This window comes from Neovison vison, chromosome 3 (genome assembly GCF_020171115.1).
Source record: "Neovison vison isolate M4711 chromosome 3, ASM_NN_V1, whole genome shotgun sequence".
NCBI lineage: Eukaryota > Metazoa > Chordata > Mammalia > Carnivora > Mustelidae > Neogale > Neogale vison.
In genome coordinates, this window is record NC_058093.1 from 3,269,120 (window position 1) to 3,286,774 (window position 17,655).

Below are 17,655 nucleotides of genomic sequence, written 5' to 3' on the forward strand. Positions count from 1 at the left end.
TCAAAAGAGCACAACCAAGCTATTGTAGCTCATTTCAGTGGTCTCGACTAGCATATTAACACACATATTCACGTGTTTCATCATTTATTACGTAGTTCCCAACATTAGTAACATCATCTTTCTCAGATACAACATTTACCAGGGTCAAATGTACAACCTCTTAAAAACTGATTATGAAACTCAAGTTTTAGAAGGTAAGATTTGGCTGGAAGTCTATCTCTACTTTGTTAAATGTCACTGAAAAGGGTAAACTTAACGCAAGCTTTGAATAAACATATTTGAAAAAAAACACAGTGGAGTAAAATGAGTAAGAGTATACGCGTGAGGACCAAGTGCCCAGTTAACAGCAGTGCTCACACTACGAAAGCTGTCCCTGTATTACATTCTTTGCTCATTCCTCGGAACTTCTGTTAGACTACTTCAGTTGTTCTCATTCTTGATCCTTTTTAACCAGTATAGTCTTTGTCAGCATAGTATTAAATGAGTTAAAACATATAAAGTGTTTAGAGCGGTATCAGGCCCTTCAGAGGTCTCTAAGCATTAAATAGACGGGCCTCATTTCTATCTGGTTCTTTTAATCTTTCATCAAATTTCATCAACTCTTTCAAGTGTTTTCATACTCAGTTCAGCCATTTAAAAGTTCTTGAAACTGGGGCGCCTGGGTGGCTCAGTGGGTTAAGCCGCTGCTTTCGGCTCAGGTCATGATCTCAGGGTCCTGGGATCGAGTCCCGCATCGGGCTCTCTGCTCAGCAGGGAGCCTGCTTCCCTCTCTGTCTCTCTGCCTGCCTCTCTGTCTACTTGTGATTTCTCTCTGTCAAGTAAATAAATTAAAAAATAAATAAATAAAAGTTCTTGAAACTTTTCCCACGTTGGGTGTAGAGATTACTTAAGGGTTCTTGAAACTTTAAAACCTTCTTATGTCACAAAAACACACACAAAGTTCTTGTAAATTTTATAAACTTATAAAAATTACTTATAAAAATCTAGAGATCACTTAAAAATAAAATCTTTAAGAGTAATAAAATATAAACCTTCTTGAAACTTTAAAACCTCTTAAGAAACACTAACACACACACATTTCTTATAAATTTTACATGTTATATGCACTAAGCTTAAATTTTAGAAGACCATGTAAATAAACAAGAAAGTGAATAGAATTTTTCAGCCACTACCTACATCTCTTAGTGTTAACACTTATAAGTTAAATCCACAATGTTTGATAGTCTTCGTACAGGCAAATATCATGTCATAGGAGTTCTATGATGACACAGCCAACTGGCAATGCTGAGCCCAATTCAACTGTATATACTTCAAGATTAGGAAATCTTACGAATTTTAATGAAGAAAGCACTACTAGTTTTAGGACTGCTTTATGATTTTGGAAGTCCTTGGTTCATATTCTCTCCACTTTTAGTTTATCACATTGTAGCTGTAAGTTATTAATGCTCAGGAATATCCTGCTAAGAACTTAAGAGCTGGACTGGATCCCCAGTTCTCCAACTTTCTTCTTTTGAATCCTAGAGCTCAGAACTGTCTCCCTGGGGCTGCACAGCTTCAGGCCTCATGGACTGGCCCTGCTTCAAACCTCCTCTGGTCATTGCCACCCACCTCATTTAATTAACTGAATTCCACAAACAACGATGGCTATATCCCCCATTACCAAATATTTACATATAAAGGTAAAATCTGACCACAACCCCAATCCTAGCCTCCTCTCTCTTTCCAGAGAGACAGTTATTACTAATTTGTTACGTAACCCTTCAGATTTTTCCCTATGAATCTCTAATACATATCCGAACAAATGTGGACACACACAAATACACCCGAAACTGCGCATGGCCTGCAAGGCTCTACGCAGTATGGCCAGCCTACCTCTGACTTCACCTCCCATATGTGTGCTTATTCCACTAACCACAGGGCCTTCCTGCCCTTCCTCCAAAATTTCAAGCCTTTATAGTTTCAATTAATCATATAATTTTAAAGTGAGAAAGACGTACGAGAGAAGGCCACTGTCTATCTTATCATTCATTGCCCTATATATACCCAAAGACTTCACCCTTCCCTGAGCAGTGGCTGAGTTGGGATGGGCACCCAAGGGCAGCCGATCGAGGCTAACCGAGGCTAACCAGAACTGTAAGGCACAGGGAACAAAGGGAGAGGACGAAAAGTGCACTGGGCAAGGTTCTCACTCTAAGGTATTTAAACTAAAACACGGTGGGCTGCTGTGAGTTGACGACAGCCAACGCTTAGAGCTCATTTGAAATCTGAACTGAAAAAGACATGACCGCCAAGCTAGAGCAGCAGTTAAACACGGTGACGGCGAATAAACCAAGAAGGCTGCATCCAATGCACACAGCACTGAGGACAGAGCAAACCTATAGAAAGCAGCAGACACAGCTCTTAGTTCAGTTTTCAGAAGTCTAGCAATGCCACTGATTTTTGTCTGTGGATTCCCATTTCACCTCTGCACCTGATAACTGCTCCGTTCTCTTTCCTGGATCTGTTTAAGTTCATGCTCTTTTCAGTTATTAAAGTCTCTTGCTACATTTTCAATTAGAACCCAATCTACATCCTGTCATGCTCCAGCATCACACAAGATAAGCTGCCCGTATGCCTTCTCCTGCTAACACTGCTCATCCAGACCAGTCCCTCCATCACATCTTCTGAAATATTCCTTGTCTGGCAAGAGAACCATTTAACAGCCCAGCTTTATCTACCTCCTGAAATCAAAAGACAAAGAAACTTACGAGCCCCGTATTTTTTGATGTAGAAACTACAGATTCAGTTATCTTGTATTACATAATACACTTTGTTTCACCCATAACTGATAAAATGAACGAAATCAAAGACTCTAAGATTTTAGGAAGAACTTACTAATAATGAGCTTTCAGAACAAGAGATACTTGACACAAGTGCCATTAAGAGCCAATTTTAAAGACCTTTTAATTAAGAGGAAGGCTGGAAAGAATGCTAGCCACTGCACCTGCAGGTACTAAGAATATAAACGCTGATCAGCACTGAAAAGGATGTAGGAACTCTGCGGCAGATTCAGAGCTAATTTTTGCATCTTATATAAAAGAACCCACTATAGATTGTTTACAATAAGTCCCCCTTGGAACTTTCAAAATTTACTGTTACACACTTTTTAACCATTAATCTGAGCTGGTACCCTTTGCTAGACGAAAAAGCCTTCAAAGTCTTCAATTTTATTCTATTAATGGTTACGCTCTGCAGACTCGTTCCCCAAATGTAAGATGTCATTCTAATTCCTAACTCTCCTCAAACACTCTGACCCTGCATCCCGCCGAACCCACTACTCGAATCTCTGCTCATCAAACTGGGCATCTCACAGCATGTGGCGGAGCTGCCTTGTCCCCACTTCAGGAAACACGTGACTTTGAGACACCTACTCGCCTGGTCTTCCTTCCGTCGCAGGAGTTGCTCTTTCTCTTCTCCCTGACACACAGATGCGACCTGCCCCCACCAGTGATCAGGGTCATCCCTCTACTCCACTGACCTGTACTCGGTTCACTCCGGATTCTCTTTCCGCGTGATGCCTTCCAAGAGCCCAGGAACTCAAGCACCATAACATTAAAGATTTAAATCATTTCGCCCATCCTGATTTCTCTAGAATTTTACATCTAGCTGCCTACTTAATGTCTCCACTTAAACATCTAGTACTTTTCTCAATGTTCAGACATCAGAAGTAAATCTCTTGATACTTCCTTAAATGTGCTACTCCCTCAGTAAATACCACCACTCACCCAGCTTCTCAGGCCAAAAATCTCAGCATCGTCCTCTTTCTAATTTCTTAATCTAACCTATGAACTGGTCTTTCTAGCTCTGACCCCAAAATATACTTTGGATCGGTCCACGGTTCCCATCTCCACTGTCACGACCCTAGCTGAAGTCACTAGGATCTCCTGCCTGGGCTTGGCGCTCTTGCTTCCATTCTTGCCACAGTCTATTCTCTACACAGCAGCCAAGTAAGATTATTAAGTGTATATTGGTTAAGGTTTTCTCCTGCCCAAAATTCTCCAGTAACTTTCCATTACAATATTACCAAAATTACTCTTTGTGGCTGATAAGGCCATGGCCTGGGCCGTTTCTAGCTCCCTGATCTTGGAATTTACAATACTCTACTTTCCTCACTTGCACTCAGGTCAGCCACACTCATTTTTCTTTTTAAATTAAATTTATTTTTTATTTTCAGCATAACAGTATTATTTTTTCACCACACCCAGTGCTCCATGCAATCCGTGCCCTCTATAATACCCACCACCTGGTACCCCAACCTCTCACCCCCCCGCCCCTTCAAACCTCTCAGATTGTTTTTCAGAGTCCATAGTCTCTCATGGTCCACCTCCCCTTCCAATTTACCCCAACTCCCTTCTCCTTTCTAACTCCCTATGTCCTCCATGCTATTTGTTATGCTCCACAAACAAGTGAAACCATATGATAGTTGACTCTCTCTGCTTTTAAAAAAATTTTTCTTAATTGACATATAATACACATTCAAAAATACACAAATAGTAACAAATGGTAAGTATACAGGTCCAATGAATTACCCCAAAGTTAACACATCCATGCAGCCAGAATGTAGAGAAAAATGATCAGAAATTATTTCATGTACCCTGTCAGTCATTACTCCCTCGATCCTTCAGGCAACCACTACCCTGGCTTCCAACAAAATAAGATTTATGCTTTCTGATTTTATCTCGATATAATTAGAATCAAGGAGCATATAGTATTTGTCTTTCAGTCAGCTCTGTGTGAGATTCATTCACGTGTGCAGCCATTACTTTTCATCGCACAGCATTCCTTTGGACGAATAAACAGCTTATTGATCTATTCTACTATAAGTAGTGAGTTAGGTTTTCTGGCTTTGAACTGCTGCAAATAATGATTCAGTGACCATCCTATGCATGTCTTTTGGTGTGTAAGTGCACATATTTTGTTTGGGTACATACCAGGGAGTAAAACTACTGGGTCAAAGGAACGAATTCAATTAACTTTTAAAAATAACAATTTTCCACAAGATGGGACTCGAGGGAGACAAACCATAAGAGATTCTTTTTTTTTTTTTTTTTAAGATTTTATTTATCAGAGAGAGAGAGGGAGAGAGAGCGAGCACGGGCAGACAGAATGGCAGGCAGAGGCAGAGGGGGAAGCAGGCTCCCTGCTGAGCAAGGAGCCCGATGTGGGACTCGATCCCAGGACCCTGGGACCATGACCTGAGCCGAAGGCAGCTGCTTAACCAACTGAGCCACCCAGGCGTCCCCCATAAGAGATTCTTAATCTCTCAAAACAAACTGAGGTTTTCCAGGGGAAGGAGGCTAGGGAGAGGGTGATGGGGTTATGGACATTGGGGAGGGTGTGTGCTACGGTGAGTGCTGTGAAGTCTGTAAGCCTGATGATTCACAGACCTGTACCCCTGAAGCAAATAATACATTATATGTTAAGAAAAATAATTAATAAAAAATATTTTTAAAAATACATAGATTTTTTTAAATGGCACTCTTCCAAAGCAGTAGAACCAATTTTCTGCTCCACCAGCATTATATGAGTCTGTTATTCCCCATCCTCAAAAATACTTGAACTTGTCTTTCATAATTTTAGCCATTTAAATGAGTATATGTTAGTATTTCATTGTGATTTTAATTTCCACTTCCTTGACCAATGCAGTTGAATGTTTGTTGTATTTGTTATCTGGATATCCCTATGATATGTCTACTCTGATCTACTGTTCATTTTTGCACTGGATTTTTGTATGGACTACAGAAGTTCTTTATACATTCTAAACAGGATTCCTTTGTCAGATACTTGCATTCCAAGACTTATTTTTCAGTCTGTGGTTTGCCTTTTCACTCTTAGTGATGTCTTGGAATGCAAAGAAGTTCTTAATTTTGAAGTCTAATTTGTTGTTTTTGTTTATGGTGCATTTATATACTATTTGAAGTAATCCTGGGGCACCTGAGTGACTCAGTGGGTTAAAGCCTCTGCCTTCAGCTCAGGTCATGATCCCAGGGTCCTGAGATCGAGCCCCACATAGGGCTCTCTGCTCAGCAGGGAGCCTGCTTCCCCCTCTCTCTCTGCCTGTTCCTCTGACCACTCATAATCTCTCTCTGTCAAATAAACAAATAAAAATCTTTAAAAAAAAAAAAAAGGCAAAATTTAGGCAATATAAAACTTTCCTTTTTTTTTTTTTTTTTTAAAGATTTTGTTTATTTATTTGACAGAGCAAGAAAGCACAAGCAGGGGGAGCAGTAGACAGAGAGAGAGAAGAGAAGCAGGGTTCAATCCCAGGACCCTGGGATCATGACCTGAGCTGAAGGCAGATGCTTTACCATCTGAGCCACGCAGGCAACCCTAAGACTGCTTTTTAATTAACAGACATAGATGGATTTTTAGACTGTTCAGTAAAGGGAAAAGGCTGGCACAGCTCTATTTAAGGCTTTAAAAAAGACCTTATTATAATTAAAAGCACAGTTAAATCCTTCAAAATTATGTTAATTAGCCGTTAGAAATAAGCATCGTTTCTGTATTTCCAAATAATATACTATTTGAAACAAAAAGCAACATTTTTTAAAAATGGATAAAGATTTTTTAAAAGCTTTACTTGTTTGTTTTAGAGACAGAAAGAGAGAGTGCTCACGCACGTGCCGCTATGCACAAGAGCTCGGGCAGCTGGGGGGGCAGGCAGAGGGAGAGGGAGAGAATCTTAAGCAGACTCCCCTCTAAGCACGTGGACAAGCTTGATGCCATGACCCTGAGATCATGACCTCACCCAAAATCAAGAGTCAGATGCTTAAGCAACTGAGCCACACAGGTGCTCTGATAATTACAAGGATATGTAAAGTTAACTTAAGATAAAGTTATATCTTAAAGTATATAAAAATACTCCATAATTTATATTAATGGCAAGATTAACCCCCCAGTAAACAAACAAGGACATATGTAGAACAATTAAATTAGGTGCTTGAAAAAGAAATGTTCCAGGTAACAGTACTGGGTCACTGTTAAATTTCTTGATTTTGGTGTCCTTATTCTTAGACAATACCTACTGAACAATTTAACAACAGTTATCACGTCTTCAACTTTCTCTCAAATGGTTAAAATGAAATTTTAACCTCTATGAAGACACAGAGGTAGGAGAGAAGAAAGAATGATAAAACAAATGTAGAAATCACAGGGAATATGAAGACTATGTAGAAGTTCTCTGTATGATTAGTGCATATTTTCTGTAAAATTTGAAGCTGCTTCACAAAAAGTTTTTAATTTAAAAAAAATTAAAAATAAATGTTACAAAGTAAACAAAGCCAACACCCACCGTTATGAAAGCAACTCACTCAGAAAGTCACACAATAGAGTGATGTGACTAAGGCTCACACAAAGGGTCATGGGTTTAAATTCTCGCCAGGAACAATGAGGAAGCTCCTACCCAGAACGAACACTGCATCACAGTATCAGAGTATGGGAGAGTCGTCTCTCATCATCATTCGGGATTATAAACAGAGCTTTGAAATAGGCACACATTTTTGTTAGAAATTTAAATAGGTTTCCATCATAATTTCATTACAATATGAAAGTTAATATCATGACTATAAGATGACTTTCATAATGTATCTCTGGGTCCACATGCCTTAGATCTACAGTCTGATCAGCAGGCTCCACACTAAAAACAAAGACTTTATTGTGCTTCTTGCATTAACATTAATAGGCTAGTACGGCATATTAATGATACTAATATACTGACTATATAATGTTAATGTATTTTAATAGACTGCAGAGATCAGCACGAAATGAAATTTCCCTCCTGCTTTTGATGCATACTTCGTATTATATTTGGATGAAAAGGATATTCAGTAGAAACAAATAACTGAAGTATAAATATTTACATGTTAATGGTCTACCATTCTTCAGGTATATATATATATATATTTAAAGATTTTATTTATTTATTTGTTTGACAGACAGAGATCACAAGCAGGCAGAGAGGCAGGCAGAGAGAGAGGAGGAAGCAGGCTCTCCGCTGAGCAGAGAGTCCGATGCGGGGCTCGATCCCAGGACCCTGGGACCATGACCTGAGCCGAAGGCAGAGGCTTTAACCCACTGAGCCACCCAGGTGCCCCAGGTATAGTTTTTAATAAAAAAAAACAGGAGGACACTTGGAAGTTGTTAAAAGAGTAAATCTTAAAAGCTCTCATCACAAGGAAAAAAAGATTATTGTTAACCATGTGTGGTGATGGATGTTAACTTACTGTGGTAATCATTTTGCAGTATATACACATACCAAATAATTATGTTACATACCTAAAACTAATACAATATTATAGGTCAATTATGTTTCCAATTTTTTTAAATCCAGAAAATAGGAAAATTCTAGTATGTCATACTTAAAGCATACATTTGAAATAACCTGAAAATACACACCTCCCAGATTGACACTCAAGGTTTTTTACCTCAATGAGCACATCCCCCAATATATGCATATTTATAATTATACCCATATATGTATCCAATATAAACATACATATCACATATAAATATATATGATATATGATCAGAAATTGTGCAGCTAAAAGCCAGCCTAACTCTCCCCTAATAAGGCAGAAGGAAATCATAGAGTACCAAGGGAGAGAAGGAGACTCTACCCCTCTCTAGCAAGAAGAATATAATCATCTACACTTGGAGAAAGTCAACAGTGAATACAGATAAAAATGAATAAATATAAGCACATATTCTACACACTTAGAAATATCCAAGGGAAATTTCCTAATTCTTCCTTGCACAGCCTCTGCAGTCTTACTACTATTTCATATTCTCTTTTCTAATTATTCTTCCACTTTTAGTATAATTTTATTGCTTTCTCTGTAGAGAAGTTCACCTGTCAATATAGTTCTTTTTATTTTTACTTCCCAGGGCAAATGCACTGCAGTACCTTTCTTTAGTCCTGATGGTAACCCTTTACCTTTGCATATCAACTTCAAGTCTACTTTCATCACACTCTACCCTAAAACTGCAAAGGACAAATGAGAATCACAGAGACAACTAGGTATTTACCCAAAGAATATAAAAATAGTGGTTCTAAGGGGCACATGCACCCCAGTATTTATAGAAACAATGTCCACAACAGCCAAATTGTGGAAAGAGTCCAACTATCCATTGACAGATGATGGATAAAGAAGATATGGGATACACACACACACACACACACAGTGGAATATTACTCAGCCATCAAAAAGAATGATACCTCACCATTTGCACTGATGTGGATGAAACTAGAGGGTCTTATGCTAAGTAAAATAAGAGCCAGAGAAAGATAAATGCCATATGATTTCACTCATACATGGAATTTAAGAAACAAAACAGATGAACATAGTGGAAAGGAAGAAAAAAATAAGATAAAAACAGAGAAGGAGGCAAAACATAAGAGACTCTTAACCACAGGAAACAAGCGAGGGTTGCTGGAGGGCAGGTGGGTAGTGAGGTGGGGTAACTGGGGGATGGGCATTAAGGAGGCACTTGATGTAATGAGTACTGGGTGTTATATGGAACTGATGAATCACCAAATTCTACCCCTGAAACTAGTACTATACATGTTAACTAAACTGAATTAAAAAAAAAAAAATCACAGAGCCCAATCTGTATGTGAGTTATATTGATGTATCTGAAATCAGGTCACCCTGACATACACAAGCTGACCTAGCAATATGAGTATCTATCACTAGACAAGAATGCTACAAGAGACAAAAATTACAGGCCTATACTCTTGGTGAACAGTGCAAAAATCCTCAACAAAATACTAGCAAACTCAAATCAACATTACATTAAAAGAATCACATACCATGATCCAGTGGGGTTTATTCCTGAGATGCGAGGCTGGTTCAAAACATGCAAATCAATCAATATGACATACCACATTAACAAAATGAAGGATAAAAGTCACATGATCAACTCCATAGATAAAAATCATATGATCATTTAAATAGATACAGAAAAGTCACATATGACAAATCCAACATTGTTTCATGATAAAAACCGTCAACAATTTAGGTATAGATGGAATGTACCTCAACATAATAAAGGCCATACGTGACAAACCCAAAGCTAATGTTATACTCCACAGTGAAAAGCTAAAAGCTTTTCCTCTAAGATGGAGAACAAGACAAGGATATCTGTCCTTGCCACTTTTTACTTAACATAGTACTAAAAGTCCTAACCCAAGCAATTAGGCAAGAAAAATAAATAAAAGGCATCCAAATTGGAAAGGAAGCAATAAAACTGTGTTTAGGGATGATATGACACTACTTTTAGAAAACTTCAAAGACTTCCCCCTCAAACAAACTATTAGAATAAAATAATTTTATAAAGTTTCAGGAAACAAAATTAATACATGAAAACCAGCTGTATTTTTTCTACATGCTAACACCAAACTTTCAGAAAGAGAAGAAAACAATCCCATTAACAATTACGTCAAAAAGAAGAAAATACCCCGAAACAAATTTAACTGAGGAGCTGAAAGATACACTGAAAACTGTTAAGACATGGGTGAAAGGAATTGAAGAAGGAACAAATAAATGGAAAAATATTCTGTGCTCATGGATTGGAAGAATACTGTTAAAATGTCTGTACTATCCCTAGTTTGGGGTCTGTTCTTTGATACATTTTTTTTTTTTTGGTATTTCTTATGTATATCCAATGTATAAAATAAACTTTTAGTCATTTAGAAAAAAAGAAAAGAAAATGTCCATACCATCCAAAGAAACCTACAGATACAATGCAATCCCTAATAAAATTCCAATGGCATTTTTCACAGAAATAGAACAAAGTTTGTACAGAACCACAAAAGACCCCAAAGAGCCAAAAACAACCTTGAGAAAGGACAATGATGGAGACATCACCCTTCCTGATTTCAAACTATATTACAAGCTGTAATGATCAAAACACAACAGCACTGGCATTTTTTAAAAAAAAAAAAAAAAAGGCAAGCCACACAGATCAAATGGAAAATAGAGAACCCAGAATAAAGCCACATATATATGGTCCATTAATTTTCAACACAGGAGCCAAGAATATACAATAGAGAAAGGACAGTTACTTCAATAATGGGTGCTGGGAAAACTGGATAGCCACATAGGAAAAAATGAAACTGGACCCCATCTTACAGCATACACAAAAAATCAACTCAAAATGGATTAAAGATGGAGCACCGGGTGTGGTGAAAAAATAATGAATACTGTTTTTCTGAAAATAAATAAATTGGAAAAAAAAATGGATTAAAGAATGTAAGACCTGAAACCATAAAACACCTAGAAGAAAACATGGGCAAACTCCTTGATATTGGTCTTGGCAAAGATTTTTTAGACGTGACACCAAAAGCAAAGCAAACAAGTGGATTACTCAAACTAAAAGCCTCTCCTTATCAAAGGAAACCACGAGCAAAATGAAAAAAACCTATGGACTAGGAGAAAATATTTGCAAAGCATATATCCAAAAAGGGCTTCATACCCAAAATACACAAGGAACGCCTACAACTCAACAGCAAAAAAACCCCAACAATTTGATTAAAAAATAAATGGAAGAGACATTTTCTCAAAGAAGACACAAAAAATGGCCAAAAAGTACAAAAAAGGTGTTCAACATCAGTAAAATGAGGGAAATGCAAATCAATACCACACTGGAGTATCACCTCACACCTGCTAGAATGTCTATTATCAAAAAGACAAGGGGGTACATGAGTGGCTCATTTGGTTAAGCGTTTGCTTTCGCTCAGGTCATGACCCCAGGATCCTGGGATCAAGTCCTGCATCAGACTCCCCGCTCAGCGGTGAACTTCCCTCTCCCCCAGCTCCTGCGCATGTGTTCTCTCTTGTCTCTCAAAAAAATAAATAAAATCTTAAAAAAAAAGGACAAGGGATAATAAATACTAGCAAAGGTGTGAAGAGAAGGGAAACCTAGTACACTATGGGTGGGAATGCAAACTGGTACAGCCACTGTGAAAAAGAGTATGGAGGGATTCACTAAGAAATTAAAATAGAACCACCATGTGATCCAGCAATTCCACTTCCGGACAATACTGGAAAAAAAACAAAATCACTATCTCCAAGAGTTATCTATACTCCCATGCTCACTGCAGCATCACCCACAACAGTCAGTTATGAACACATCTACCCACAGATGACTGGATAAAGAAAATGTATGTGTGTGTGTGTGTGTGTGTGTGTGTGTGTATGTGTATATACACACACACATATATATATACATATACACATACACACACTCTATATGTAGTCCTGGGACCCCATGATCCTGGGGTACCTGGGTGGCTCAGTCAGTTACGCATCTGCCTTCAGCTCAGATCGTGATCCCAGGGTCCTGAGATCAAACCCCACATTGGGCTCCCTGCTCAGCAGAGTCTGCTTCTCTCTCTCTCCCTGTGTGTGTGTACTCACACGTGTGTGTGCTCTCTTTCTCTAGCTCTCACTCTCTCTCTCAAATAAAAATCTTAAAAAATTAATTAAATTAATAAAAATGGCAAGGTCTAAGGGCACCCGGATGGCTCAGCTGATTAAGCAGGTGACTCTGGATTCTGGTTCAGGTCATGATCTCAGGGTCATGAGACTGAGCCCCATGTCGGGCTCTGAGCTGGGCATGGAGCCCACTTAAGGTTCTCTCTCTCTCTCTCTGCCCCTCCCCTCCCTATGCTTGCTCTCTCATAAAAAAATAAAATAAAATAAATTTAAGAAATGGCACGGCCCACGCATGTCTGTTTTCATTACTATATTAAATGATGGTGGCGGTGGTGGGGCGAAGTATACCAAAGTAAGCTGAACTCAAAGTTTCTTCAAAAATCTTCTTTAGTTAATAAAATCACTGCATCTCTTTTTTCGTAAGGGTCAGGTTCTTAAGTAACTAAAGAGTATTACAAAAAAACCCAGCATTTTATAATTAAAATCATTTCTTAAAATGTCTATTCAAATATCACTAAATATCAAAAATATCAAATATCACTAAACAGAATACTTTTTAAAACTGAAGATGCACTATTTCCTCAGAGACCTTTGTAGGACCTTAATATAATTTAATCTCTGAGGACTATCAATTCTTCTCATTAAAAAAGGACATCTCAATGACATTTAGGAGTGATTAAACTTAATCTGATTCAGTAACTGAGCACTAGTCAATTTTCCACGTGGTTAGCTTGTGTCCCACAAAGTCACGGGGGTATTGTCTACACTCACTATTCCCACTCCAATGCCCACTTTTCTACTACTTTGAATATAGCCCTTTCTAAAGTATGCCTTAAAGCTTTAAATTTTCCAGGGTGCCTGGGTGGCTCAGTTGACTCAGGTAATGATCTCAAGTCCTGGGATCAAGCCCCGCATCAAGCCCCATATCGGGCTCCCTGCCCAGCGGGACGCTTGCTTCTCCTTCTGCCTCTCCTCCAGCTTGTATGCCCTCTCACTGTGTCTCTATCAAATAAATAAAATCTTTACCCCCAAAAAACAGAATTTAAAATTTTCCATTATTTTGATCACAAAGCCCTTTGCCAGCAGCATCTTACCACTTTGAAAGAGACAATACCACATTGCACCCATGTTTTGAGTTGGCTTGGGGGAGTTAACCTGATTTCTATTGTAAAATGCATTGTGGTGAGAGAGGAGAAACGAAGGAATGGAGAAAAGGAGAAAGGAAGAAATCTGAAAGTTCTTTAAATCGAGTTCAGTTGAGAGGGAAATATGGGTGGTACTAAGCATATGGAGTAAAAATTTAAACACTGTTCTGTTCTATATCTACCTAAAAGTAATACTGGTTTTTAATCATTTGTCTATATATATTAACTTGAGAAAATATGAATTCAGATATTTAAAAATAAAGGGGAAAGGAATTAAAAATCTTTCTACAAAACAGAATGAACTATTCTTTTGCATTTTTATTCAAAAAAATTGTTCATCTCTTGCAGAAACACTGGAATGACATAACCGTAAATAATTGTGATCAACCAAGTGAAGCAGCACACAAGCTGGGATGGGGAGGGAGACAAACCGTAAGATTCTTAATCTCACAAAACAAACTGAGGGTTGCTGGGGGGTTGGGGAGTAGGGAGAGGGTAGCTGGGCTATGAGAAAAAATAAAAATTAATAAAAATTAAAAATAAATAAAAATAAGAAAATTTTAAAAAGAAACATTCATTTTTTTACTTTACCAAAGACCAAAATATTGAGTAAATGTTCAAATCTGAAACATAAGGGAATGTAGCCATCTCATCTACTCTGCACTGTGCTGTTTACTCTTCATGATAGATAACAAAAGACGGTAAAAACTATTATTGTCCTTGATAGAAAAAACTTTTTCTGTAGTAAAAAGAAAAAAAAAAGCTCTATGGTGCCATCTTTTGGACTGTTCAAGTTCCCTTAACAAAATTCTTTCTTACGTTATGAGAAACAATTTATTGATCAGTATCAAAATAAGAATAAACAATTACCATTTGTACACCTTAAGCCATATTTGCTCTTATTCTGTACTTCTGTATTAGGATTTAAAGATATATTTATATGAAACATTTTATATAACACTAAAATTCTAACAATTCTGAAAATAAAGGATTTTTAATAACACACTACATGTTCTCAGCACCTGTGGTAGTGATTCCCAAAGTGACTCACCCACACTATCAGGAGCATCATCATCTGGGACCGTTTTAGAAATGCAAATTTTTGGACCACACTTCAAAGGGACTTAACTGGAATGAAGGTGGGAGGAGTCTGCATTTCAATAAGCCCTCCAAGTGATTCTGATACAGCTAACCTGTGAAAAACAATGTCCCAGGGGATTTTGAAGGTCCACAGATAATCCTGACCCACACACTGGTTAAGAATCCCTAGTAGATCAGCAGTTCATAACCTCAGCTACACACTGGGATCACCAAAGAGCTCTCAAAACACCAGGGTCCCATTCCAGTACCTGATTTAATAATTCTGTGAAGTGAGTAAAGCCTGGGCACTAGAACTTTTAAGTCTCCCAAGGGATTCTAAAATGCAGCCAAGGTTGAAAGCCAATATTTAAAGCACCGTATTTTCTTTTCTTTCTTTTTCTTTTCTTTTTTTTTTTACTTTATTTATTTGACAGAGAGAGAGATCACAAGTAGGCAGAGAGGCAGGCAAAGGGTGAAGAAGGCTCCCTGCCGAGCAGAGAGCCCAATGCGGGGCTCGATCCCAGGACCCTGAAATCATGACCTGAGCTGAACGCAGAGAGGCTTAACCACTGACCCATCCAGATGGCCCTAAAGTATTATATTTTCAAAAGGGAGAATTCACTGAGAGTCTTAGATTGAGCACAGTTTGAATTGAGACATGAAAAGTTAGCCTTTAAAACCATGATACACTCAAAATACCACTACAAAGAAAGAAGAAAAGAAAGAACTGGTTCACTTCAAGTCTGTAAACTTCATATTTTCAAAGGATACATAATATGTCCATTACTTAAAGTGGAACTGTTTTAATAAATAAATAAATACTGTGTTGTTGAGATGGATTTAAAATAAAAAAGAGGACAATGACAGCCTTTGCCCTTATAGACCTTCTAACATATTTGGGCGTATTTCATAGTAACAAAGTATAAATGCCAAATTTGAAGTACAGATTGAATCCAGAAGTCAATGGAGGAAGAAATCACATCTAATCATAGTAGTATTTAGGATGGTCACAAACAGGTTAGAATTTCACTCTAAGAATGAATTACATATGGACTATTTGCAAAGCTGCTGCTGGGCGGAGCTAATGGGATCTAGACACATACGGGTTGTTGGGTTTTTTGGGGGGTGGAAGGGGCTGATAATATGTAATATAAAAGAACCGTGTTCATTAAGGGATTTCTCACGACTTGACTATTTTGTCAATTTTCCCAAGGATGGTACGTAACTGGTACCATTCTAGAGACACAGGACAAATATGAGAGAAGTTAATTCATGACATACAATGGATGCCTTGTGCCATGGTTTTCACACTTAGCATGACCCAGAATCACTTGGAGGGCTTGTCAAGACAGACCACTGGGCCCCACCCTTAGAGTCTGACTTTGGGGTAGGGCCCCAGAATGTGTATTTCTAACTAACTCTTAAATGTTGCTGATACTGCTAGTACAAAAATAACACCTTGAAAACCACTGCCTTAGGGCACTAAAACTTAGTTCTCTGGTGGTATTCTCATTAAAGCTAACATGACGTATGTATTTTTTTCATTTTTATTCTGAAGGTCATTCATATTCATTAAAAAGAGAAAACAGACCACTAGAAAGAAGCAGCATCACCTTTACTACCTCTAGTCAAGACATTATCTTGATCTGTTTTACTATAGTCTTCTCTTTAGAAATAACTGGAGTATTCTTGACTGTAACATAAATAGGAATGTGTGCAACCACTGTACCAATGACAGATACCATGGAGGCTAAAAAGCACAGCCAATTCACTCAGATGCACTACAATAGAGCCATAACTCTTCTCAGGCTCCTATGAAAAATGGAATTTCTGCTCATTGATAGTACAAAGGGCAGTTCACCCATCCTTTCATATCAACATTAGTCTTGTGCTATTAAACCTGAGTTATCTTTTGGTCAACTAGACCAAGTATTGATTGAAATATTTTCAACAATGATATGTAGGCAACGTATTTTCTAAGCCCTTTCCTTTCTGAAAATATTCTTTTACAATTATACCAAATGACAACTTGGTTGGGTAGGAAACTCTTGAGTCTTAACGACTTTATTTCACAACTTTCTCAATCTATTAACTTCTGGCACTTAGTGTAACAAACTCTGAAACCAGAACTGACTTACATTCCTTGGTATATAACTTGTACTCACCAACTACTCCTTCACCTCTGCTCCCTGGCCTGAACACTTCCAGGTTTTTTCCCTTAAAGCTTGTCATTTAGAAAAACTTACCTCAGCTTTTATCTAAATGTGGCTCTCTCTTCAACCCACTGAAAGAGTGTGTTTCCCTTAATTATATACATTATATATATTATATATAGTGCAGGTTTGAGAGTTTTTGTTTTTGTTTTTAAATTAAAGAAAGTCATCTTTATATGAGGTCATTATTTTTATTCTAAGTGCTTAATTTACTTTCCATGAAATATTCTTTTGTTGGGTTCCCAATATCCTTCTTCTGCATTCATTACCTCAAAATGTTTCTTCTTACCATTTTCATCGTTGTCCTTTTACAGTTAGTGCTTTTCAAGGTTGTCCTCCACAGACACAGCTTCACGATCTAGAATATTAAATTCACCTTCTAATCTACTGGCCTGAGGGGAATGTCAGTTTTGCTACTCCCCTCACCCATCCTTACGTTCCCTTCTGCCTCTCCTCTGAGCTCACCGTCTCCTCACGGGCAGTCTTTCCCATTTCATGCAAGCTGTATCTTTTCACCGTTACTCAGTATGCCCAATGTTGTTTTTATTTTCATTTTCTCCGGGTTCCTTGCACATTCACAAGGCAGCTGTTCCTTCAAATTTCAATTCTTTTCCTTCCTCTTATTCTGCAATATTTTTTCAGGGATTTTTATTTTTCAGTCTTTTCCTCACGGTAACATTTCCTTGACAAAGAAAGCACAATCCACTCATGTTCTGTATATGTTAACAAGCCAAGAGGGAACGT

At 37.9% G+C, this 17,655-nt stretch overlaps 1 protein-coding gene across 1 annotated transcript in view; it reads right to left on the minus strand.

Moving 5' to 3' along the window:
* Window positions 1-17,655, minus strand: part of HIBCH (3-hydroxyisobutyryl-CoA hydrolase) — a 96,908-nt gene that overhangs the window by 42,209 nt on the left and 37,044 nt on the right. The window lies entirely within an intron of this gene.